We start from the raw sequence: 26,852 nt of genomic DNA on the forward strand, positions 1-26,852 counted from the left end.
CGGTCCGCCTCTGCGCACGCGCGCAGGAGGGTGTCGGGGGCACATGGGGGCGGAGACAAGAGCGAAGGGTCTCAGTCTGAAGCCCGGTCGAGAGGAGCCGGGGGCGGGGCCAGAGAGGGCGAGGCCGCGGGCGCGCACACTGTGGCCGCCTGATAGGGTGCGTGGCGGTACGAGCACGCCCCGCGAGAGGCGCTGCCTAGCGACTGCGCAGGCGTAGGACGGTGACTAGTCCCTGGTTCCCTTGCATTCCTGGGGTCGCCGGGCGAACTGCACCGAGTTTGTTAGGAGTGTAGAGCTTGAGAATCTTGGCGCAGCGACCGGCGTGGGTGGTCATGTTTTCCTGTGTAGCTACGGCTCGTAGACGCGAAAAACATATATAAAGTAACGGCAAGGGTCATTTAGTAGCTTCTTTGCTGAAACGTGAAGGCCTCCTGAAGTGCCCGCTTTCGTCGGCCGGCCACGACAAGAAACATTGCTGCATCCCAGTTTCTTTACGGAGGAAGAATTGGCGTTAGAGAGAGCAGAAGTTTGAAATGGAAAAACTGGCCAAGCTGCTCCGGTTGGAATGATGTAATCGTCCTTCCGGGGCGAGAAAAGAAAGACTGAGGAACACCTGGGCGCAGGGAGCATCTCCTCGCGAACGGAAGGTTCGCTGTTGTGCTCTGCGCGTAGAACCTACTCCAGGCCTTTGCGGTGCTTGGGAATCCTGGAGATGCCAAGTACTCTATACAGAGGAGCCGGGGCCCCTCCGTGACGCCAAATCGTACCACCCTGTCGAAAATCCAAAGATGGTGAAGCCTACCCCAACCCAAGGAAGAGCCTTCCTTGCGTTTTCTCTTAATTTGCCATACCCCTTTTCTCTTTTCTCTCTCTCTTTTTTTTTTTTTTTTTTTTTTTTTTTCTTTTTGGCCGGGGTAGGTGGGGGAGCTGGGACCGGAGATTGAACCCAGGAGCACTAAACCACTGAGTCACACCCCTAGCCCTTTTTATTTTTATTTTTGGAGACAGGATCCCCCTGAATTGTTTAGGGCCTCGCAGAATTACTGAGGTTGGCTCTGAAGTTGTGATCCTCCTGCCTCAGCACCACACCCAGCTCCCCGTCAATCTTATTTACACTTTCCTCTTTTCCTTTTCCGTAGTGTGAATATACGTGTTTCTGACCTACCATTCGCAGTATGCTCCATCACTCCAGCATACCTAGGATGTGATGGCAAAGTGGTTGAACCTGGTGAGCTGGTTCAGCCTGAAAAAGTAATAAACCCTGGGACATCTGGAAAGCAAGAAACAAGGATTGAGAATTTGAAGCTGCAGTTTTACACCCAACTCCGCCATCACCAGAATGTTTGTGTATTTAATATATAATTAAAATGAGTCTTTGAGGCAGTTCTGATCATCGTGTTTCAGTCTCAGGTTCTTCAAAGATTTATCTTGCAGGGTGTGGTGGCTCCCAGCTACTCTGGAGACTGAGGCCGAAGGATGGCAAGTTCAAAGCTATTTAGTGAGACCTTGTCTCAAAAAAGGAGCTGTGGGTGTAGCTTATTGATACAGCACCTCAGAGTTCAATTCCCAATACAAAAAATAAAAATTAGAAAAGATTATTATAGCATGAGAGACTGGGGTTATAGCTCAGTGGCAGAGCCTGCACTTAGCATGTTTAATCCTTGGAACAAAAATAAAGATTTGTCTTACATTCTTCCTTTGCAAACGCTCCCAAACTTCATAACTGAAGATTCTTTGTCTTCTCTAATATATCTCCCTCTTAGATTGAATTCTCGGATTGTTTTTCTTGGTCTTATCTGTTAAACCTTCTTATCACCTGAATCATTCTTATTCAGTTGGGAATGTCTTATGATAAAATCACAATTCCAAAATAAGCTAGCTATGCAAATCACAAAGCCAGCTACAGGCAGTGCTTCACAGATATGTCATCAATTCAGAGTTATAACCTTGAGCACCTCAAGAAAATTTTCAGTGTTAGCTTGATTATGCCTCCCAAAATAAGTCTGATTAACTCAAACCCCAACGTTGTAAAGTATCTTGAAAGTTGTTTTTGTTTAGTGGTACTGGAGATTGAATCCAGGGTTTACATATATGTGAGGCAAGTGCTCAACCTCTGAGCTACTCCCCCAACCCAAAAATATTATGATTTTTTTTAATGTAGAAAGCTTAATTTGGAGAGTAATACTATTATATAAATTTAGGGAGTAATGGGCAGCTAAAAATAAAATGAAAGTCTTTAAGCTTCATCCTATATCCCAGTTATTACCAATAATTTTATCAGGAACTTTTCCTCAATGAACCCACATTCTGAAACTTCAGAAATTACTTGTATTTATTAACAATTTTTTATTTATTATTAATTCAGGAGCATGAAATTTTAGAACTGTCATATCTTCAACATAATTCAACCCCTGGACATAATTGACAGATGGGGAGTCTAAGGAGAAGAAAGTTCACACTATTAACAGTGGAATCAGGACTATATCCAAAAAAAAAAAAAGGGAAGAAAACCTCCAAATAACTGCATACTACATTAAGGTAAGAATTGGGAGGCTCAGCCAGTAGTTAGTATTTGATACTTACTATTAATTTAGTAAAATTAATTCAAAGTTTCACAACTTGGGAGGCTGAGGCAGGAGGATCACAAGTTCAAAGCCATCCTCAACAACTGAGAGAGGCTCTAAGCAACTTAGCAAGACCCTGTCTCAAAATATAAAACCAGCTGGGAATGTGTCTCAGTGGTTTAAGTGCCTCTGCGTCCAATCCCGGTACCCCCGACACACACACAAAAAAGTGAAAGTTTTATTTGAATGAGGCATAAACATCTAGTTATATCTACTGAAGCCAGTCAAAGTGGTCGAGTCAAGAAAGACCTGTGACTCCAGAAAAGAAAAAAACAAGGATACATGGCAGTCATTAAAAAATCCCTGGGTTTAATCCCCAATGCCAAAGATATTTATCTGTTTATATTATGAAAGTATTATGTTTATTATTTTTCTTTAAAAAAAAAAAAAAAACAAGTTCTGGTTCTAGCCTTCAGTTTAAGCTTTTCAGGACCTGTCTCTATGGCCTCTATGGCTCTATTCCTATCTCAAGATATTGACTCAGAAACATCTTTTCCATAATTTTCTTGCACTATTGCTTAGTCTCTGTACCTGATTTCTTGTTCTTTTGCCTCCCTGCCACACACCTTGCCCTCTTGGTTCTTCTTAGGTGTGGAGTCTTCCTGGAAGGGCAAGCCCTGCTGTGTCATTCATTGCCTTGCTATAAAACCAACTCCTCCAGACTCTGTGACTTTGCTTATTTACTGCTACCTATTTCCTACGTTCACACCTACAGACTTCCAAGAGGAAGGTCCTCCTTAGCCTGTCCTGAGGCTAAGCACTGGTTGCCTAGGTCTACCACCGTTCTTATCACCAGATCCTGCCAAAATTCTGCTCTACCTACATCTTTTTTTTTTTTTTTAAATAGCTGAATAGCTATTAAATTCTGGCCATGTGGCCCAGGCTGGTCCCAAACTCCTGGGCTCAAACACTCCTCCTCCTTCCTGGGACTATAGGCTGCTCTACCATGCAGTCTGAGCCCCCTTGCCTGGCTGTCTGAATATCTTGATTTAGGGCCCCTCCTGTTAAAAAAAAAAAAAAAAAAAAGTATCGTCCCACCTGGGCACTGCACACACCTGTAATCCCAGTGGCACAGGAGGCTCAGGAGGCTGAGGCAGGAGGATCACCAGTTCAAAGTCAGCCTCAGCAATTTAGCCAGGCCCTAAGCCAACCCTGTCTCAAAATAAGAAAAAAAGCTGGGGTCTGGGAAGGATGTGACTCAGTGGTTAAGACCACTGGGTTCAATCCCGGGTACAAAAAAAAATGTTGCCCAAAGTCTTCCCCTGCTCATTGGATGTGTGTGTGCTAGTTCCACTGTCTCAATTCTGAAATGTAGGCCTCTGAAGTTGGCATTTAAGGGGCTCCAGGCCCTAGTCAACATTTCTTTCCTACCTACCTTCCACGGGGTCTGCTCCAGAAATACTATTGTCTTTCCCATAGTTGCTATATATCTTCCCAATTCCAAGGAGTTTGAGGTCATAGTCTGAGGTCAGCCTCAGCAAATTAGAGAAGTCCTAGGCAACTTAGATTGTGTCTCAAAATTTTCATTTCCAAAAAGTCTGAAGCTGTAGCTCAGTGGTAAAGTACCCCTGGGTTTAATCCCCAGTACAAATACATAAATAAACATATTCTTTTGGATAATTTTTTTAAATGCTTAAAAGATAAAAAAAGAAAAATAAAATTACAACCAGGAGCATAATATAAAAAAAAATTCAGGGGCTGGGGATATAGCTCAGTTGGTATAGTGCTTGCCTTGCGAGCACAAGGCCCTGGGTTCGATCCCCAGTACCCAAAAAAAAAAAAATTTTTTTTTCAAAAGGAAGTATGATACCTTTGGAATGATATTTTATTAATTTTATTAAATAAATAAATGTGAGAAAGAAGTGCACATGCTCAAACCCAGAGAATGGACTTAGAGACACAAGGTATCTTGTGAGGCTTTTACAGACAGTCTTGCAAGATTGGATGTCTTGGGAGCAGGCACACCCAGAGCAGTTAAAATTTGCATTTTACTCCCTGGTGTACAAGGCTCCTCCCCTGGTTCCTCATTGGCTGAGTAGTATTGGAGGCACAGTCTTCCCATCACCTAGGTTTTACAGTCTCCCATTGGGTTATTTAAAGAACTGTTTACCTTCAGTTGTTCCTACCTCCCTTTGTTCTCTTGTGATGAGAAGGCCTTTCTGGAAGAATGCACTATGAAGTTTATCTTGTTGATCAGGCCCCCTCACCTCCCTTCCATTTGTCAAGGGCTGTGAATCTGTCACACTCAGGTGTTAACTGCTGGTAACCATTTGTTCTGTTTCCTCTTCAGCTGATTTTCTTACATCCTCAGTAATTTTACATTAAAGGCTAAATACTGTACTCTGAAAATGGACCATTGGAGTTTCTGTTTCTTAAAGATGTAGCTTTATTACAGAATTTCTTTCTTTCTTTCTTTCTTTTTTTTTTTTTTTCTTCAGTGTTGGGGATCGAACCCAGGGCTTTGTGCTTGCAAGACAAACACTCTACTGACTGAGCTATCTCTCCAGCCCCAGAATTTATTTCTGTGAACTAGAAATACTGTTAAGCCTAACAGGGCAACTGTAATTCAGTGGAATACACTAAACTTGGAGTCAAACAATATAGCTTCAAGAATCAGCTCTTCTAGTGACAGATAATGACATCAGATGATTCATTTAACCTCACTGTTTTCCTCATGTCAAGCTGATACCAAAGGACATAGTATTTTACAGGATACTGTTTAAAAAATTAAATAAGATAACATGTAAATGTACTTTAATATAGAGCAAACACTATGCAAATGTAGGTTATTACTATTAAGGAAGAATGAATTGTACCATAAAGACAATGAGAGCAGAAAAGTTACAAATAAAATTAGAACAGATAAATTATCAAAGCAACAACCATGGGATGAGACTGTGACTCAGTGGTAGAGTGCTTGCCTAGCATGCATGAGGCACTGGGTGTGATCCTGAGCCCCATAAACTAAACTAAGTAAAATAAAGTTATTAAAAAAAAAAAAAAAAAAGCAACAGCCATCGTGGAGGAAGAACATGGTACAGAAATAAGTCAAAGGAGGGAGAAATAAAAAATTAGAACAGGAAGAAGCAAGAATCAGATCTGACTTGAGTTGTAAATATTTAATAATATCATTAGAAGGAGTAAGGAAAACAAAAGAAATTCAATAGTTGAAAAGAGCAGATCACACAAACACACACACACACGCACGTGCGTGTGCACGCAGTAAAAAAATTCTACACCATCGACTTCTGTCAAAGAATGCCAGCTCTTCCCACCTGTATCAGAGGGAGCAACTGGTCTCACCCAATGGCTAAAAACATGGGCCTTGAGTCTGTCAGACCTAAGTTCCATATGCTTCATTTTATTGAAAGGACACCTTGGTTAAGTTACCTCACCTCTCTTAAGTGAGTTTTTCTGTCTGTGAATTGGGAACAAAATAGAAATGACCATAGGGTTGTGTGAGAATTAAATGAGACTCGGTGCTTGGCTTTCAGTTAATTTTCAGAAACATTGTTACTATCACCACAAGAACTTTTTAAAAAATATCTATTTGCGGATCATTGGTTTGAAAAATGCTAATCCAGAAGGGCACAAGTTTTTCAAAATCATTTGTGTTTTTGTTTGTTTATTTATTGTTTTGGTGGGGGTTGTTGTTAATTATTTTGTTTTGGTACCAGGGATTGAACCCAGGGGCATTTAACCACTGAGCCACATCCCCAGACTTTTTTGTTTTTTATTATGAGACAGGGTCTCACTAAGTTGCTTAGGACCCTGATAAATTGCTGAGGTTGGCCTGGAGCTTGTGATCCTCCTGCCTCAGCTTCCTGAGTCACTGGGATACAGGCATGCACCACCACATCCAGCTAAAAATCACTCGTTTTGAGACCTAGAAAACATTCTATTATTCCATGGGAGCATCCTGTAAGGGAAGAACTTCTAAATCCATTTTTGCAACTTTATGCCTCTTCTAAAAGTGATTATGCATCAAGTAAGAATCTTAAGGGTCCTGGGACTACATATCTACATTATATATATTGTAAGTAGATGTAAATGTGTATTTTTTTCTTAACTTTTTTTTTTTCAGTAGTAGGGACTGAACCTAGGGTCTTGCACCTGCTAGACAATCTCTCTACCACTGAGCTACATCTCCAACCCATAATTTTTTAATGCATAAAGGAAAACAAAATATCATCCAAAGAAAAGGATAATTATGTTTTCTAATATTTGGCCATCTATTAAAGTAATAACTGCTCTGTTCATGCCAAAGAATGGAGAACACCGTTAAATACATGAACATAGTGTTTCTCTTTGAAAATGAAACTTTGCATAGTATATCCCCCCTGAATGGGTCAACATAAAACAGGGCTAGGAGGCACACTTCAGGGAACTTGGGATACTTATGGCAGCATATATTTCTTTTGCCCTTAATCACCACATAGCATAATAATAGCTATGCACATTTTTTAATGTGACAGATTATTTTATCACAATTATTTAATCATGGAAGCCCAGACTTTATGGGCTTCTGTTCCTGAAGCTTGGTGCTCAACTCTCAGCTGGCAGCTGGCAGCTCTTGCCCTGCCCTGTCTGGTTCCAGGTCTTTGCTATAAGCACCCAGTTATTTACAGGCTGCCCCACCTCTTTCTTGAAGCCAGAGAAAGGGTAGAAGCCCAGGGTATCAAAAGCCCTCATATTACATAACAATGGAGTTAGACACTGCCAGAACAATATCTGAAAGTAGACATCTCCTTGTGCTAAATACCCACAGGAAGAAACCAGGCCCTTGACCACGCTTGTGCATTCAGGGTTCCACTACTTTTTGTCCTACTTTTTAGGGCACTGGTGTCCACAGGGCAAACCTGCCTAGTGTCCTTGACAGTCAAATAGGGAGAGACACTGTTTCTTTACCTTGTTCCTACTAGTGCCATTCCCCCATCCTCCCCCATATGCACACTCATTTACTTCTGTATTAGACGTTTGTCAGACTTTAGCTGTTCAGCATCAAACCTGCTTTCTTTCACTAGGAAACTCTCCACCATGAGTCTTCAGTATGTAGAGCTCTTCTCCCTCTTCACTTCTCCATCCTCACCCCACCTGTGGGCTCTCAGAACGTGAGCTGAGCTCTACCAAGCAGAAGCACTAGCCAAGCCAGGTGCTGTGGTCCCAGCTACCTGGGAGGCTGAAGCAGGAAAATTGCTTGAGCCCAAGAGGTCAAGATCAGCATGGGCAACATACCAAGACCCAGTTTTAAAAAAATTAAAGAAAGGGGGCTAGGGAGATAGCTCGGTAGGGAAGGAAGGAAGAAAAGAAGGAAAGAAAGGAGAAAGAAAACCCAGAGGCAGAAGGATCTCGAATTCAAGACCAACCTTTGCAACATAGCAAGACCCTGTCTCAAAATAATAATAATAATAATAATAATAATGATGATGATGATGAAGGAAGATGAGTATAGATTAAACAAGATTGGCCACAAGTTAGTAATTAATCAAGCTGCATTTGGGTATATGGAAGTTCATCATACTAACAGGTATAATTTGTATATATTCAAACTTTTCCACAATTGAAAGTTTTAAAAAATTTAATCAAAGTAAAAAGTTAAGTTTTGAGCCCAGGCTCTCCTAAGTTCAGTGCCTGCTCTCTTAACTTCTGCACTAGATTCCGCACAAGGCACCTAAAAAGATCTAAGCAAAATAAGATTAAGGACTTTAAGAGAATTTCAAAGGAATTTGGAAGACTCTATTAATTTCTGCTCTTGTTTTCCAAGTTCATCATCAGAAGGATCAACACAACATAACCAGATAGTAGCACCCTCACCCAGAACTTGTTATAAAGAAGATTTCGTCCTTTTTTCTGCCTGCTTCTGAGGAGGTACAGAAGCAGCCCATGAAAGAGGTTGTCACTCAAACTTTTCTAAAAACACCCAGGGAACAGCTGTCCTTGCCTTGTCACCTGACTCAGGCAGGCCCTGAGTCAGCACCACACCCCTCCCTTTCTAGCCTCCCCTGGGAGCCAGATCTGACTTGCCCTTTTCTGGCTGGGATGAACCAGTTAGGCTAGCTCCACCCCGCCCTGTCCCAGCATCCTCCTCAGTGGACAGCTTCTTGTTCCCTGCCTCTTGCCTATGGTTCTCATTATTGTGTCCCACTTGTCATCCAGAGAACAACATCATGCCTGAAACTTTAGCTCTGAAGGGAGCTAAAACATCACTGCCACGTCCCTACAGACATGGACAGGGCCCTGGAAGCTGTCCCTGTGTAGAAAGGATGAGCCAGACACCAGCAACTCCTACTATCTGCCTAAGTCTTTCTTCTGGAGAGAAGATGCCCACACATCTCTGGGATTTGCTTTAGGAGAAAGAGAGAATTAAATATAAAGACACCCCCCACTCCTGAAGAACTGGGTGCCACCCCTAAACCCAATCCCAGAAGAAACCAAGGCTGGAGCAACATGGACACAGAATTCTTGGTCTGCACTTGTGTGGAGAAACTCTAGGGGTCCTGGCATCACCCCCTTTCCTTGGTCTAGAAATGAACCTGCGGTAAATGCTGACATGGCACACTCTCCAGGTGTTGGTGGGCGGGGCCTGGCACTGCGACCCCAGGAGACAGACACTGAGCTCATTGCTGAGTCGCTAGGGTCAGCCTCCTCCCTGATACTGCTTCCTCCCTCACTAATCCAGGCCAGCCTGGTGTGTGTGACTGGAAATTAATTTATCAGAACCTCAGATTTTGTCTTCTGTAATATAGGAATACAAAACCTACTTTGCAAGATTTTTGCAAGAGTCAAACAAAGTATTGTATATGAAGCAATTTGTGGGTACAGAATAATCAGCCGTGTCCTTCACCTTGCCATGGGATGGGCTCTTGCTTCATGTTTTCAGACCCCAAACCAAGCACCACCCAACTCCCCTGTGATTCTTGGCAATCCATCATTTTCCCATTGATTCTCTCGTGGTCTAGTTGGTTTTTGGTCATCTACAGGCACAGACCTCCTCAGACCACTGTACTGACTCCAGGATTCTATAAAATCTTAATTTGAATCTTTCCCCTTGGCAACATAGCACCTGTTTCTGGCCTTATACCCTCCCTCTATCTAGTAAACAGTTTCCCTATCTGTATCTAAATAGTTAATACACAGGTCATCCAGGTCAGGACTAAGAGCCGATCTCTGTGGCTCACCAACATTTGCTAGGTTGATTCATTGTCAGTTAGTCCTCTTTGGAAATGGCTGGTCATTGAACTATGTCTCCACCCAACTCAATTATCCAGTCTTTACAAGAACAAAATGAAAGACTTGTGTAGTGCCTTGCAAAAATTAAAATGCAAAATCCCAAGCATTATTATCCTGATCTACCACTTTTGCAATCTATTTTATTATTTATTATTTTTTTGGCAGTGCAGGATATTGAAACCAGGACCTCATGCTAGGGAAGCTGTCTACTACTGAGCTACTCTAGCACTTAGCTACTCTACTCCTGGCCCTATAGTGTGTGTGTGTGTGTGTGTGAGACTGGGGACTTAATCCAGGAACACTCCACCACTGAGCTACATCTAACCCTTTTTATTTTTTTTAATTAATTAATTAATTTATTTATTTTTATTATTATTATTTGGGGGGGGGCGGTACTGGGCTTCGAACTCAGGGCCTTGTGCTTGCAAGGCAAGCACTCTACCAGCTGAGCTATCTCCCCAGTCCCTTATGTTTTGTTTTGACACCGGATCTCTCTAAGTTGCCCAGGCTGGCCTCAAAATGGAGATCCTCCTGCATCAACCTTCTAGGTAGCTGGGACTACAGGTATGTACCACCTTGCCCAGCTAGTTAGTTTAATTTTTTTTTTTTTTTTTTTTTTTTTGGTGCTGTGAGTCACACCCTTGGCCTTGCACATGCTAGGCAAGCATTCTACCACTGAGCTACATCCCCAGCCCTAGTGGAGAGTTTTGAACCATTTGAATTAATGTTGGTAAATCAATGTTGGTTCCAAGTATCCATGCTTCTTTTCCAAAATACTCTAAGTTCACGTTTTCTTTTGTTTTGGTTTGGTTTGTTTGTTCCCTCCAGTCCTCTATACGGGGATTGAATCCAGGAGTGCTCTACCCCTGAACTACATCCTCTGCCCTTTTTATTTTTGCATTTTGAGACAGGGTCTTACTAAGATGCCAAGGCTTGCCTCAAACTTGAGATCCTCTTGCCTTAGCCTCCCAAGTAGCTGGGATTACAGGCATGTGCCACCATATGAGCTTCACATGTTTTAAATAACACAAGTATGACATTATAACATCAATACTCAGTATGGTTTGTCTCCTACTATAATGTCAAGAAGAGTATCACATCCCTCTGGACACACACATGACTCAGGCCAGGGGAATCAAAGTCTAATCTTGGATTTTTATTGGGAAAGACTTTTTTAGCTGCCAAATTGGCAGGATGTAATCCTGTAGAAACTGGTGGCCATCTTACCCCCACTTGGGGAGAGTAGACCTGAGAATGAAGTTGATATAGAGGAAAGCAGATCTGAGGGATGGGAAGAAAGGGATACTTGAATTACATCATTCGAGCCTCTAGATTTATCTCTACCTAAAACCAATAATCCTTGTAATTTTTTGTTACATGAGGCAATACATTCTTTTCTCTGCTTAAACCACTTTAAGCTGGATTTCTGTTACTTGTAAAAGAAGTCCTAACACTGTGTGTGTTTTGCAATAGAAAGCAGAATCTAAAATGCTCTATTTTGTGGAGGAATGTTTTGTATGATCATAGTGTGTATACAACATTTTTTTTCTTGTAGTATTGGGGATTTAACCCTGGTCCTTGTACATGCTAGGCAAGTACTCTACAGTTTAGCTACATCCCCAGCTCTTTTAATTTTACTTTGAGACAGAAGCTTGCTAAATTGTCTAGGTTGTCTTCAAACTTGTGATCATCCTGCCTCAGCCTCCTAAGTAACTGGAATTACATGTGTGCACCACCACATCCTGCAATGTTTTTTTATAAGAGCTTTTTTGTTTCTTTCAGTTCTAGGGGGTTGAACCCAGGCCTGGGGAAGTACTGCTAAGTCACACCACAGTCCTTTCTGTCTTATTTTGAAACAGGGTCTTGCTAAGTTGCTTAGGGTCTTCCTAAATTATTGAGGCTGGCCTCAAACTTGTGATCCTCCTGCCTCAGCTTCCTAATTTGCTGGGATTATAGGTATGTGCCACCACATCCAGCTCTTTATAATGGCTTTATTGAGTTATAACTCACACTCCATAAAATTCACCTTTTTTTTTTTTTTTTCTCATATTGCTAAGGATCAAACCTAGGGCCTCATGCATGCTAGGCAAATGCTCTATCATTGACCTACATCCCAACCCTTTTTAAATTTTATTTTGAGACAGTCTTACTAAATTGCTCAGTCTGGTCTTGAATTTGTAATTCTCCTGTCTCAGCCTCTCAAGTAGCTGGGATTAGAGGTGTATGCCACCACACCCTGTGATACATGGTCTTTTGTAACTGGTTTCTTTCACTTTTAATGTGTTTAAGATTCATGCATGTTGGAGTTTGAATCAGTACTTTATTCCTAATTATGGATGCATAATGTTTTATATATATGAATATATTGTATTTTGTGTATTCATTCACCATTAATGTATATTTGAGTTGTTTCTGCTCTTTGGTTATAATAAATAATGCTATTATAATCCCAGCAATTTGGGAGTCTGAAGCAGGAGAATTGTGACTTCAAGGTCAGCCTGGGCAACTTAACAAGACCTTGTCTCAAACTTTTAAAAATGATAAAGGATTTGGAATGTAACTCAGTGATAGAGCACCCCTGTGTTCAATCCCACACATTCACACACCAAAAAAAAAAAAAAAAAGCTTATATACGGACATTATATTCAAATCTTTGAATAGATGTGGACCGAACCTATGTTTCAATTCTCTTGAATAGATGCTTAGGAATGGAATTACTGGGTCACATAATACCTTCATGTTTAATTTTTTGAGGAACCATCAAATCACTTTCCAAAGTGCTTGAACCAGTATATGAGAGTTTCAGTTTCTCTACATCCTCAACATTTGTCATTTTCTTTTTTATTTTAGCCAGTCCAGCAGCGGTGGTGGTGGTGGGGAGGGTTGAAGTAGTATCTCATTGTGGTTTTTCTTAAAAAAAAAAATAATAATTTGTTCTAATTAATTCATTGTGCATTTTATTGTTTTTCCCCCCAGTACTAGGGATTGAACCTGGGGGTGCTTTACCACTAAACCATATCCCCAGCCCATTTTATTTTTTATTTTGAGACAATGTCTCACTAAATTGCTGAGGATCTCACCAAATCACTGAGGCTGGCCTCAAACTTGTGATCCTCCTACCTCTGCCTCCCAAGTCACTGGTATTACAGTATGAGCCACCACCACCTGGCTATCTCTTTGTGGTTTTAATTTTAATTTTCCTAATGATTAATGATGTTGATCATCTTTCATGAGCTACTAGCCATTTGTACATCTCTTTTAGAGAAATCTGTATTCAAATCTATTGCTCAGTTTTGAAATTGGGTTGAGTTTTTAATTTGTAAGAGTTACTTATGTATTCTGGATACAAGTTCTTATTGGGTCCATGATTTGTAAATATTTTCTCCTATTCTCTGGGTCATCCTTTACTTTCTTTGGTTTTTGCTTTTTCTGGTACCATGGTTTAAACCCAGGAGTACTTTGCCACTGAGTTACATCCCCAGTATTTTTTTTTTTTTTTTTCAAAGACAGGGTCAGGGTCTTGCTAAGTTGTTGAAGTTCTTGCTAAATTGCTGGAGCTGGCCTCTAACTTGTAATACTCCTGAGTTGCTGGGATTACAGGCATGCACCACCATGCCCAGCCCAAAACATTATTTTTGTAAACATGTATAACTTAGAATAGTATTAATGTTAGTTTACATTCTCTGAGCATACCCTAACTGCTGTTGTCATCAATATTGCACATTGGGGGACTGGGGAGATAGCTCAGTTGGTAGAGTGCTTGCCTCATAAGCATAAGGCCCTGGGTTCAATCTCCAGCACCACACACACAAATATTGCAAATTGGGAAGGGTGATTTTTCTGTGGGTAATTAAAGCTTACTACAGGGGCTGGAGAGATCGCTCAGTCTGTGGAGTGCTTGCCTTATAAGCACAAGGCCCTGGGTTCGATCCCCAGCACCCAAACAAACAAACAAAAAAAACTTACTACAGAAAATGATGAATTTGTGTAAAATGAAACCAAAGGTTAGTGTACATTGCCATCATCTGGGTAAAATTTTTTAAATAAAGATTCCCAAGTCCCAGCCCAATCTACTCCATGAGAATTACCCAACAACATTCTGTTTCTTCCATATATATACTCAGAGAACTTTAGGGATGGAAGAACCCATAAAGCTCACCTAATTCATCTCAGTTTTAAATTGATAATATAACCAGAAGATGGTTGGTCTTTGCTCTTGCTCCCTACACATCTCCAGGACAGACTGAGCCCTGTACACCCCCCAACTTCATACATTCAAGTTCAAATTCAAAAGTATTTTTGTGACTAATGAGATTTTACTAAAGTCTTTGTGGGAGATGGAGAAGAGGATTACATCACACCCCACAAAGCAAAACTCAATTTGATCCTTCCCATTTGACTTGTTAAACCAGTTCTCTCTCTAAAAGTTTTCTCTTTGTACAACATCGCTACCTCCTCTGTCTTTATCTCTTCCCCTAAACAACCTCTGAAACTCTTTGCTGCCAAACTATTCAGCTCTGACCCCCAAGTTTACATATTGCACTCAACAAAACAAAATCACAATATTTACCTAAAAAGCAACTATTTTTCCTCTGACATGTTCCTTGGGAAAGTGGGGAGATATCTTAGCTCATGGCAATCCCATGGCAATTGAACCATATCAATAATAAATTTTTCTCAAGTGATTATTAAAAACATGACAGGTTGGGGCTGGGGAGATAGCTCAGTCGGTAGAGGGCTTGCCTTGCAAGCATGAGGCCCTAGGTTCAATCCCCAGCACCGCAAAAAAAAAAAAAAAAAAAAAAAACATGACAGGTATCTGACAAAATTACTTAATGTCACATAGTTTGTTAGTGACAAATATGGCATAGAACTTTAATTGTGAGTTAAATGATGACTTTTTTAATGGGCTAGAACCATGATTCTCAAACATGCTAAACATGTGTTCTACCACTGAGCTGTACCTCCAGTTCTAAGCCATCCATATTCATCTTCTTCAATTTATTTTACTTGACAACCCTGGCCCTGTGGGTTAGGAGAAAAAGGTGTTATTTCATTTCCTAAAGACGGGAAACTGAGGAACAATGACTGAGGGACTTTGCAACTCAGTGAAGGTCTTGATCTATAGGCTAGGATGGTTTATCTTTAGCAGGATATGTGAGATTCTAACCCAAATCTCATTGACAAGCCACAATGGAAAATGTAACCAATGAAGGACACTGTGTAATCCTGGACACTGTAATGTGAGGTCAAACCAAAAGGACTGAAGCATTGTGACTGATAAGGAGCACTGAGAAGGCCAATGGGAGAGGACTGACCGTCAGTGTTTCTCCCACAGTGATAGGGAAGAAAGAGATGCCAGCACTGGGCAAGGCAGGATCCTGTTTGGCAAGGGACATCTGTGCCCATATGGGAAATCCTGACTCATCTGGGCGCCACAGCTCAGTCTCAGACTCTTAAGATCTTCCAAGTCCCCTTGGCCTGACTGTGTATTTACCAAGCAACACTTGAATCTGCGTTAGTCTTCTCAAATCCGACTTCCCACAGAGCAAAGAATGTGCTGATCGGCGCTTCTTCAGGCCTATTGTCAATTATATTTTACAGAATGAATGAATAATGCTGCATCTGGTTTTTCCCTCGTGGGTTCAGTGTGAGTGAGTTTATTCAACAAATATTTATCGAGTGCTGTCTATGTGCCAGGCATTGGTCAGAGCGCTGTGACGTAGTCAGATAAGATTCCTGTCCTCACAGAGTGCACACACTGGTGAGAGGGTGACACATAAAAAAGTGAACACATCAATAGATAAATTCAACTGTGTAAGTCTAAACCTGGGTTACTGAATTCAAGCTGTACGTGAGGTTGTGGGACCCTCCCAGTCTCATCCTCACTGGGAAGATATAAAAAGCTGTAGCCCAACCTCAGTGAAGTCAGCATTAAATTTCACTCTGGTCTGACCCGACCCTTGAGAATTTGTGCCTCAGTAACCAGACCTAAGACCCCCTAACTCACCTCCCTTCTGACTGCCTGTCTAGCCCCTGGACCTGGGCTTTTTTGTTGTTCTTGGAGGGAGCAGTAGTAGGAATTGAACCCAAAGACACTCTAATGCTGAGCTACATCCTACCCCTTTCTCTCAAATTTTATTTTTTGAGACAGAGTCTTGCTAAGTTGCAAACTGGTAATCCTCCTACCCAGCCTCCAAGTGCCTAGGTTTACAGGCATGTGCCACACTGCACCAGGCTCTGGATCTTGCTTCCCAGGACTGCAAGACTTGATAACCTCATCTGCTCATTCATTCCACAGAAACTTCCTGAACTTCTACTGTGAGCCAAGCATTGTGTTAGAGCCTGGAATTCAGAAATGATACGATAGTCCCTGCCCCCAGTTCACAGGCTAGGAGAGGAACGCACATTACCCGTTTCTGTGTTCATCTTATGGGCTGAGAGAGAAAGTGCAGTGTGCTTGTATGTACATCAGAGAGATCCCTAGGTCATATTGACCAGAGGGGCTGTCATGAAAAGTTTCCTCGAGGAGAAGATGTTTGAACTGAGTTGTTTTTTGGGGGGGTGGGGAGGAGGGGATTGAACCTAGGAAGGGCTGGGGTTATAGCTCAGTGGTAGAGCACTCACCTGGCATGAATGAGGCACTGGATTCCATCCTTAGCACCGCATAAAAATAAATAAGTAAAATAAAGGTATTGTGTTCACCTGCAACTAAAACATTAAAAAAAGAAGAAAGAAAGAAAGAAAGAAAGAAAGAAAGAACTGACCAAATTATTTAAAAAAAAAAAAAAAAAGGAATGAAATCTAGGGGCACTTTACACTGACTCAAATCCCCAGCCCTTTCTATTTTTTAATGTGACACAGGGTCTCACTAAGTTGCTTAGGGCCTGGCTAAGTTGCTGAGACTGGCTTTGAACTTGCAATCCTCCAGCCTCAGCCTCCCAAGCCACTGGTATTACAGGTGTGCACCACACGCCTGGCTCAAAGGCCAACTTCTAACACCCACCCCTCCCCATCTCTAAACCTGATATAGTTCATCTAGGAGACTAGGGGAAGGGTGACATTGTGGTGGGCTCACAGCGGCCTCTGGGTTATGTGTGGGAGAGCAAGAGTGTGAGTGTGGTTTTCCTGTACTAGGACCCAGCAGTCTCTCTGAGCCAAGAGTGCTGGGCATCAGATCCAGGAACTCACACATGCTAGGCAAGTGCTCTGCCACTGAGCTACACCTCTAACCCTCCTGTTCTTGTTTTTTGTTTAGAAATGCAATAAATAAACTTTAGCAAAAGTAACAGGTAAAGTCAGACAGGCACTATATTAAGAGAAAAATTGTCTAGGAGAAATTTTATCTTAAACACCTTACAATAATTACTTGCAGTTTCAATTAACAAGCTCTGTTGCTGTGAGTAATGCCGCTTATGCAGAGGTGTGGATGAATGACTTGTGCATTTTTCAAGTATTCACTCAATACTACCCTATATACATATATGCATTAAATTTGAAGAAGATTTAATTGACAACCCCCAGATGTACTTTACTTCTGTTGACTTTCTGGAAGAGGTTGTTTAAAGAGAGGAACATAAGTTTCTGGCTCACGAGTCATGTAATAAACTCAGCCTCGACTCTGTTGGACACCAAGACTCCTCCACTCCACTTCAGACATCAGTTGGACTTGAGATACTCGTTTGTGATGTTCTCTGGGTAACAAGGCATACTGGTATTTGTAGTGCTTTTGAAGTACTTGGTCCAAGTAGTAGACCTGCCTCTGAGCCATAAACAGATGCAGTGGGCTGCATGTCTTCCTCTGGTCAGGCCAGGGCCATGACTGAACTCTTCTACCCTCTTTTTGTTGTTGTTGTTTTGTTGTTGTTGCAAGGATGGAACCTGGGGCCTTGTGCATGCCAGGCAAGTGATCTACCACTAACGCTCCCAGCTCCTGCTCTTTTTCATATTTTAACAAGTCGGTTAACTTCTGTTTCCTCTTGGGGTCCAAGAAGACAAGTTCTAAAAGGCAAATGCTTGTGTTTCCAAGTCTCAGTTAGTATAACACATTAAGCAAAGAATACAAAAAACATATACTATGTTGGGTATACTACTAGGAAGGGATTATAAACGTGTATCTGCTGGAGGCAGAAAGGAGATACGCAGTTAACCAACATGTGTAAAGTGAGATTGTATATCTTTTGGTCAGTCTTTTTTTAGTAATATTTTCTTACAGTAAACTCTATGAGTGTATACCTGTAGTCCAGCAACTTGGGGGGCTGACGCAGGAGGACACAAGTACAAGGACAGCCTTAGCAATTCATCGAGTCCCAGTCTCAAAAAATTTTAAAAAGGGACGGAATATAGCTCAGTGGTGTAGTGCCCCTGGTTTAATCTCCAGTACTACCAAAGGAAAAAGAAACAATCTACCAACTTTAAGTTAACAAGTTGGGTAAATGTATATAGATATACAACCACCAGGACAATCACAATATAAAGTATTTCCATTGCCCCCAAACATGCCTCATGGCCTTTAGTTAATCATTCCTCTCCAACTTACCGCCCCTGGCAATTCCCCATCTGCTTTCTACCACTGTTGTTTTCCCTTTTCCAGAATTTCATGTAAGTAAGTGGATCCATACTTCTATAGTTTTTCTTCTGGTTTCTTCCACTTAGCATAATGATTTTTATTTTATCTTTTGCTGTACTGGGGATTGAACGGTGATGCTGAATAACTGAGCTACATACCCAGCTACCCTCAACTCTTTTTTTTTTTTTTTTTGAGAAAGGGTCTCACTCTCACTCAGTTGCCAAGGCTGGCCTCTAACTTGTGATCCTTCTGCTTCAGCCTCCTGAGTTGCTGGGATTACAGACATCTGCCATCATGCCTGGCAGCATAATGCTTTTAGATTCATCCATATTGTGCCTGTATCAGTGGTCTGTTCCTTTTCATTTCATTTCTGAGTAGAATTCTGCTGAATGAATCCAGCTCAAATTGTTTATCTGTTCATCAGTTGATAGACACTTTGGGATGTTTCTGAAGTTTGGCTTTTGTTGTTTGGTTTTGTTTGTTTGTTTTGTTTTTGGTACTGGGACTTGAACTCAAGGGTTTCTGCCACTGAGCTACATCACCAGCCCTTTTTATTTTTATTTTGAGAAAGGGTCTGACTAAATTGCTGAGGCTGGCCTTGAATTTACAACCCAGTATTAGCTTGCCGAGTCCCTGGGATTACACCGTGTACCACCAGGCCTGACTTTTTACTGTTCTGGTAGGTGTGCAGTGTTGTTGTCGTAGTGGTGGTGGTACTGGGAATTGAACCCAGGACTTCGTGCACCCTCATCAAGCTCTCCACCCCTGAATTATATCCCTAGCCCTCATTGGGGTTTTTGGTTTTAATTTAAATATACCTAATGACTAATGATGTCAAGTAACTTTTTGAGTGCATAATGGCCTCCATACATCCTCTTTTGCAAAATGACTGCCCAAATATTTTGCCCATTTTATTTTGAGCCATTTATTTTCGTACAATCGAGTTGTAAGAATTCTTAACATATTCTGCATTCAAACCCTTTGTTGAATACTTGTTATAAAAATTTTCACAGTCCATGGTTTGTCTTATTTTCTTAACCATATCTTGTGAAGAATAAATGTTTTTTAATCTATATAAAACCCATCAAATTTTTTTCTTTTGAAGTTTGTGGTTTTGGTGTCTTAATTATTGTCTAATCTATTATAAAAATTTCATCCTATATATTCTAGAAATTTAATGGTTTTAGTTTTTTGTTTTTTTTGTTTCAGAGCTGAGGATCAAACCCAGGGCCTTGCACGTGCTATGGAGATGATCTACTACTGAACTACATCCCCAGCACCTATGATCTTTGTTTACTTAAATTTTGTGTATGATGTGAGGTATGAGTCAAGGTTCATTTTTTTCATCCAAATAGCCTACTGTTAACAGCACCATAGGTTGAAAAGACTGCCTTTTCTTTACTAAATTACACTGGCATCTTTATCAAAAATCAATTAATCTAGTTGGTTGTGGTGGCACACATCTGTAATCCCAGTGACTAAGGAGACTGAGGCAGAAGGATCACAAATTCAAAGTCAACCTTGGTAACTTAGTGAGACCCTAAGCAACTTAGTGAGACCCTGTCTCAAAATAAAATATAAAAACAACTGTGGCTGTGGCTCAGTGAATGAGTGCCCCTGGGTTCAACCTCAATACCAAAAAAAAAAAAAAAAAAAAAAAAATCAGTGTATTGTATGAGTAAGAATGTATTCATTTCTACAGTCTATTCTGTTCATTTAATCTATATCAGGAGACAGCAAATATCACCTATTTCTGTAAACAAAGTTTTATTAGAAAACAACTAGGCTCATCCATTTCTGTATTACCTGTGGCTACTCTCGTTTTATAATGGCAGAATTGAGTAGCTATGACAGAGATTTTATGGCTACAAGACCTAAAATGTTATCTGGCCCTTTAAAGAAAAAGTTTGCTGAACTATGACCTATATATCCATCCTCACAACAATACCACACCTTTTTTTTTTTTCTTTTATTAGTGCATTATAGTTACACAAAATAGTGGGGACTCATTTTGACATATTCATAAATGCACATAACATAGTTTGCTCCATTTTAATTTGGTTCTTCCTCTTTTCCTCCTGCACACTTTATGGATTACTGAAACTTTAGAGTAGATAAGTCTTTTTTTTTTCCCCCCCGCAGTACCAGGGATTGAACCAGTGGTGCAGACATTGCCTGCCTTTCCTTGTTTCTTTTTCTTTTTGGTGCTGGAGATCCAAGCCAGGGCTTCATACATACTGAGTACATGTTCTACTACTAGGTTACACCTCCATCCCTGTCTGTCTCTCTGTCTCTCTCTTCTTTTTTTTTGGAGGCAAGGTCTCAAGGTCTCATTATATTTCACAAGCTGGCCCCAAACTCCTGGGCTCAAGCAATCCTCCTGCCTCAGCTTTCCAAGTAGCTGGGACTACAGGTAACCACCACCGTGTCTGGACTATTCTTTTCATTCATGAAAGTGCATAGATTCTAAGCATACAGTTCAATAAACTTTTACAAAACATATCTGTGTGACTGCCTCCCATATTAATAAAAATAGAACCTTACCAGCACCTGGAAATATCACATTCCTGTCCAGTCACTGCCCATCATTATAATTTCTAACAACATTCTAATTTCTATCAGGCATAGTGCGCCTGTTTTTGAACATGTAGTATGTACTCTTTTGTGTCTGTTTTTGTGTCTATGTGAAGGAATAATTCATTTATACTGCTGTCTAACATTCCATTTTATGAATATATCACAGTACTCATCTGTTCTATGATAGGTAAGCATTTGAGTTGTTTCTAATTTAGGGCTATTATGAATAATGCTGCTATGAACTTTAAAAAAATTTTTTTTAGTCGTCAATGGACCTTTATTCTATTTATATGCAGTGCTGAGACTCAAACCCAGTGCCTCACACATGCTAGGTAAGCACTCTACCACTGAGCTACAACCCCAGCCCTGCTATGAACATTTTTGGACGTGTTTTTGTATACATATGTATGTACTTCTTGGAATGTCTGGATCATAGGCCAGGCATCTCCTCATAGGTATTACCAAACAGTGTCCCAAAGTAGGTTTACAAAATTTATACTACCACTAACAATGTATAAGGGTTTTAATTGTTCTATATTCTCAATAGTACTTGGTATTGTCTTTTTCATTTTAGCCATTCTAATGGATTTTACTTACACTGCTTTTTAGAACACCCACAGGCACTTACCAGGCTAAGTGAACTGATAGTGTGCTGGTTTGAGATCCCAGTATTTATTGAGTTTCTTCTCAATGGCTTTGCATTTTCTAGAAATATTCAGTTGCCATGTTTGTGTTCACTGTATTAGACTGTATTAGACTGTATTAGACTGTTTGTGTTCACTGTATTAGACAGTTTTTTGTCACTGTGACAAAAATACCTGAGATAATTAACCCAAAAGGAGTAAATGTTTATTTTGGCTCACAGTTTCAGGGTTTTCAGTCCGTGATTGCTTGACCCCGTTCTTTTGGACCTGTGGCAGCATAATACATCATGGCAAGAGTGAGTGGCAGTGAAGGCCTGTTCACCTCATGGTGGCCGAGAAGCAAAGACACAGAGAGAAAGGTACCAGGACCCAATTTCCCCTTCCTGTCCCCCAATGATCTAACTTCCACTAGACTCTACCTTTTTTTTTGTTTTTTTTCCATACTAGAGATTGGACACAGGGATGCTTAACTACTGAGCCACATCCCTGGTTCTTTTTTTTTTTTTTTTTTTTTTAATTTTAAGACAAGGTCTTACTAAGTTACTTAGGACCTCTCTTAGTTGCTGAGGCTGACCTTGAACTTGTAATCCCCCTGCCTCAGGCTTCCAAGTCACTGGGATTACAAGTGTGTGCCGACGCACACCTCTACCTCTCAAAGGTTCCACCATCTCCCAGTAGTGCCACAGTTGGGCACCAATTCTTCAACACATGGGCCTTTGGGGGACATATCACATTCAAACTATAGCATTCACCAACATTATATTTTGTAAAATATATTTTAGATGTTGATAGACTTTTATTTTATTCGTTTATTTATATGTAGTGCTGAGAATCGAACCCAGTGCTTCACACATGCTAGGCAAGTGCTCTACCCTACCCCACTCACCAACATTATATTTGAAGAAGATTTGAAAGCTGAGTGTTAGATAGCATAGCAAGTAAAGAGATGGTGAGAGGGAAGGCTAACAAGGGCACAGGAAGTGATACAGGGAAAGGAAGGAAGTCATAAAGGGCTGGGCTGAGGGAAGCCTGGTACAACTGAGCAAGATTCTTGAAGTTGCTTCTCATGTCAGGAATGATAAGAACTTTGGTGTGATTAGAAGGTAGTTGAACAGGGTAGCAAGCAGGAGAAGCCACATCCAGACAAGGAGCAATATAACTGACTCAGCCTTTGGCACAGGACTGCTTTGAGACTCCACCTCATGTCTGGCCCTCCCCTTGTAGACAAGGGATTGTACAAGCTTCCTCCTCTTGAATCCCTCACCCCTCTGAGCCCACAGGGTTGCCACTAAACTGGGGCCGAGGTGAAACCAAGCCAGGAAGGAGAAATGCTGAGCATGCTGCGACTCATCTTGCTACACAACCCTGGTCTTAACAAGTGGAGGAACCAACACCCTGTCCTTCCTCTATCTTGGGTTTCCTCTCTTGCCTGCAGTCTCAGCACCCTCCTCTGCTGGGAAAACTGGGTAAACCCAGATGGGGAGTTGTGCTCCACCCTCCTAATCCCTAGGTTCATCACCAGGGGAGGCTTTGGAGGGCACAAGAAAGTGAAAGGTAACAGGGTTCCTAGGTACCTTCCCCATGGCCTGCCAGAGAGCGAGGTATCCCTCTGAAAGAGACCTTTGGGGTGGGTGCTTTCTGTCTCTAAGTCCTCATGACACTTTGTATGGATGTGTGTTTTATAAGCCTGTGAAAGGGATTCATTGATTGAGGTACGGTTCTGTTTAGGGCTAGAAGGAACTGTGTGTCTGAGAAGGCAGAGTCTTTTCTGGAAAGTAAGGGTGGTGTTCAAGTTCTCTTTCTGAAGTGCATTACTTAAAGTAGAAACGGGAAATGATGGAAAGGTTCCAGAAAGTGGCAGAGTGAGACTCTTTCTTGGCTCTGACTACAAAGGAGTAGTTCTGGAGTAATGGGTGGTAGGATGGCACATCCCCAAGAGAAGACAAAAACCAGGACAAGGAGCCCAAGAAAGGTGCACCAGGACTCTGGGACTCAACTGAAAATTTGTGTGTCCTGAGATTAAGTTAACTGTGTTTTGAGAGAAGAAACTTTTTCAACCTGGATTTGTGACTTATTTTTCTGCTGTTTCAGAAGATCACTTCAAAAATCAGCCAACAGGCAGGGTCACAGGTATACACCTATAATCCCAGTGATTTGGGAGGCTGAGGCAGGAGGATGACAAGTTTGAGGCCCTCCTGGGAAACTTAGTGAGATCCTTTCTCAAAAAAGTAAAAAGGGCAGAGGGTGTACCTTGGCAATAGAGCACCCCTGGGTTCCATCCCTAGTGCTGCAAACACACACACAACAAGGAGATGCTGCACATTTCAAGTGTTCTATTGTGGTTGAGACCTTCAAGAGTAGAGGACGAGTGCAAGTTCTTCTTTTCAGGGAGATACTAACTAACTAGAAAGAGAAGAACATGTATATGAAATTCCTAAGGAACAGTACAACTGATACGATTGTTGGTTCTATTTCAAGCCAAAATTAAAATTAGCATAAACTCCTTGGACAGCTACCAGCTAGGCCACAGTGGGCATGTTCAGCATCCTGAAAGAGCACGAGCTCCCCTGGGAGTCCAAGTTGTTTCTCGTTCAAACATAAATGTTGATGATCTGTATGAAAACTGACCAACTGTGAAACTCCTAAAAAATAAAGACAATGAAAGACCATATCTAATTAAATGCTAAATTGTGTGGTCTAGTCAAATGCTGAGGAGATCCACAGGTACACAAGAGACTCCAAGTGCTAAAAAAGTCCAATTCCTCCTGGACTGGAGACTGCAGGAAGGGTAGGCTTTAAAAATATATATATATATTTTTTAGTCATAGATGGACACAATGCCTTTATTTATTTATGTGTTGCTGAAAATCAAACCCAGTGCCTCACGGGTGCTCTACCACTGAGCCACAACCCCAGCCTGGAAGGGTAGGCTTTAGATGAACAAACCACGTGCCTTTGGGTCAGGTGAACGGTTGGAGGAAAAGGCATACAAATCATCTCCAAGACCACTTTCATTCCCACTGAACTTTAAAAGATTTCAAGGAAACATCACAGCCCTGATCTTTTCTGATGTTCCCAGCAGCCTTGAGCACTTGGCAGAAGCGAGATTCCCATGACAAGGAAAGTGAGAACTGAGAGTATCTGTTGGTTCTGTTTGTTCAAAGTGACTTCCCCTTCCCTCTGCAATTAGAACCCTGGTTTTCCCTGGGAAATTAGGGGTCTGACACCATCCTGACTCCAAGATGGACAGAATCAGGCCTGGTTCACCACTGGATCCAGAGATGAGCATATGCCCTAGGTAGGCCAGAGAGAGTCACACTGAGAACCATTACTGTAACAGTTGAAGACAAGAAGAAGACAACACACAAGAAAGCAGAACCAAGAGACCATTCTTGCCAGGCATGGTGGTGCATACCTATAACCCCAGTGATTGAGGAGGCTAAGGCTGGAGGAGTGCAAATTCAAAACCAACCTCAGCAAATTAGTGAGACCCTAAGCAATTTAGCAGGACCCTGTCTCAAAATAAAAAATATAAAAAGGGTTGGGGATGCAGGTTCAGTGGTTAAGTGCCCTTGGGTTCAATCCTCAGCACAAAAGAGAGAGAGAGAAAGAGACCAAGACTATGCCTGGTGACATTGTTTATGTATTAAATCCAGCTGGACTTTTCCAAGGTGAGCCATTACGTTCATTTCTTTGTTGAGCCAGTTTGAATTTCTTTTCTGTTACTTGCCACTAAAAGAGTCTTGACAAATTCAGAAAGTTTAAACAATCTAGTTAAATGATTGAGAGGGGACTGGAACATAGATAGGTCTTATATTTCTGATCCTGTGCTCTTAGATGAAGTATAATGATAGCATGGAGGCAGTGTGGAAGATGGTGAAGCCAGTCTGAAAGATGTGGTGGGGGAATTGTAATAGAAAATCAGGATTCTCAGAAGGTTCTAGAACAATTTTTTTTTCCTGGTACTGGGGATTGAACCCAGGGTTGCTCTATGACTGAAACACATCTCGAGGGGTCCTTTTTACTTTTTATTTAGGGATATAGTCTCACTAGGTTACTAAGGCTAGCCTCCAGAGTCACTGTGTTTACAGGTGAGCACCACCAAGCCCTGCTCTTGAACAATTTTAAAACAGGCATTTAAGGAAGATAATGGGTGCCTGGCATAGTGGTGTATACCTGTAATCCCAGAAACTTGGGAGGCTAAGGCAAGAGGACCAGAATTTTGAGGCCAACCTCAGCAATGTAACAAGATCCTGTTTCAAAATTTAAAAATAAATAAATAAATAAGGGGTTGGGATGTAGCTTAGTGGTAAAGTGCCCCTGTATTCAATCCCCAGTACCAAAAAAAGAAAGAAAGAAAGAAAAAGAAGATGATGATGGTGGGTTCTGGCAATGCAAATGATCCTAATTCACAATGTTTCAACTTAAAAATTTTCAACTTTATTATAAGTATGTAAAAGCAACATGTATTCAATAGACATTACTATTCCAATTTTCAGAGCCTGGTGTGGTGGTGCACACCTGGAATTCCAGTGATTTGGTAGACTAAGGTAGAAGGATTGCAAGTTCAAAGCTAGCCTCAGCAATTTAGTGAGAATCCCAGTCAGTTAGCAAGACCTTGTTTCAAGATAATAAATAAAAACGACTGGGGGGATCTGGGGTTGTAGCTCAGTGGTAGAGCACTTGCCTAGCTGAGTGCTGGGTTCAATCCTCAGCACCATATATAATTAATTAATTAATTAATTAATTAAAATGTATAGTGTCCATCTCAACTAAAAAAATTAAAAAAAAAAAAAGACTGGGGATGTAAGTCCCCTGGGTTCAACTCCCAGTACTACTACTAATAATAATAATTAATTCCTATTTTGAATGTGGTTTTTTTTCCCCCAGGCTGGCAATAGGTCGTATGATCCTGTCTTCTGATGCTGGGCAGCTCCTATTCAACCTCACCTTCACCAGTGGAAATGGCCTCTACTCTACAGCATGCTGTGCTGCTAAGCTAGGATATTTCAGAAGTTAAGGGTACATTGGGGGGCTGGGGTTGTGGCTCAGTGGTAGAACGCTTGCCTAGCATGTGTGAGGCACTGGGTTTGATTCTCAGCACTGCATATAAATAAATCAATAAAGGTTCATTAACAACTAATAAAAATATTTTTTTTTAAATAAGGATACACTGGGCTGGGGATATAGCTCAGTTGGTAAAGTGCT

The 26,852-nt window shown here is 41.3% G+C and overlaps 1 long non-coding RNA gene across 3 annotated transcripts; it reads left to right on the forward strand.

Annotated features, from left to right (window-relative positions):
* The first annotated feature begins 199 nt into the window (after window positions 1-199).
* LOC306644279 lies at window positions 200-26,801 on the forward strand. 3 transcript variants are annotated; one of them, XR_013759258.1, is made up of 5 exons: window positions 200-1,341; window positions 2,366-2,538; window positions 16,156-16,308; window positions 21,881-22,003; window positions 26,535-26,801. It is a non-coding gene; the product is annotated as an uncharacterized lncRNA (long non-coding RNA). The 3 variants fall into 3 exon arrangements; XR_013759259.1 differs by lacking the exon at window positions 16,156-16,308 and adding an exon at window positions 19,633-19,743 and having other exon boundaries at window positions 201-1,341; window positions 21,866-22,003; XR_013759260.1 differs by lacking the exon at window positions 16,156-16,308 and having other exon boundaries at window positions 202-1,341; window positions 21,866-22,003.
* Window positions 26,802-26,852: the final 51 nt, after the last annotated feature.

Source organism: Sciurus vulgaris, assembly GCF_902686455.1.
Source record: "Sciurus vulgaris genome assembly, chromosome: 14".
NCBI classification, from domain to species: Eukaryota; Metazoa; Chordata; class Mammalia; order Rodentia; family Sciuridae; genus Sciurus; species Sciurus vulgaris.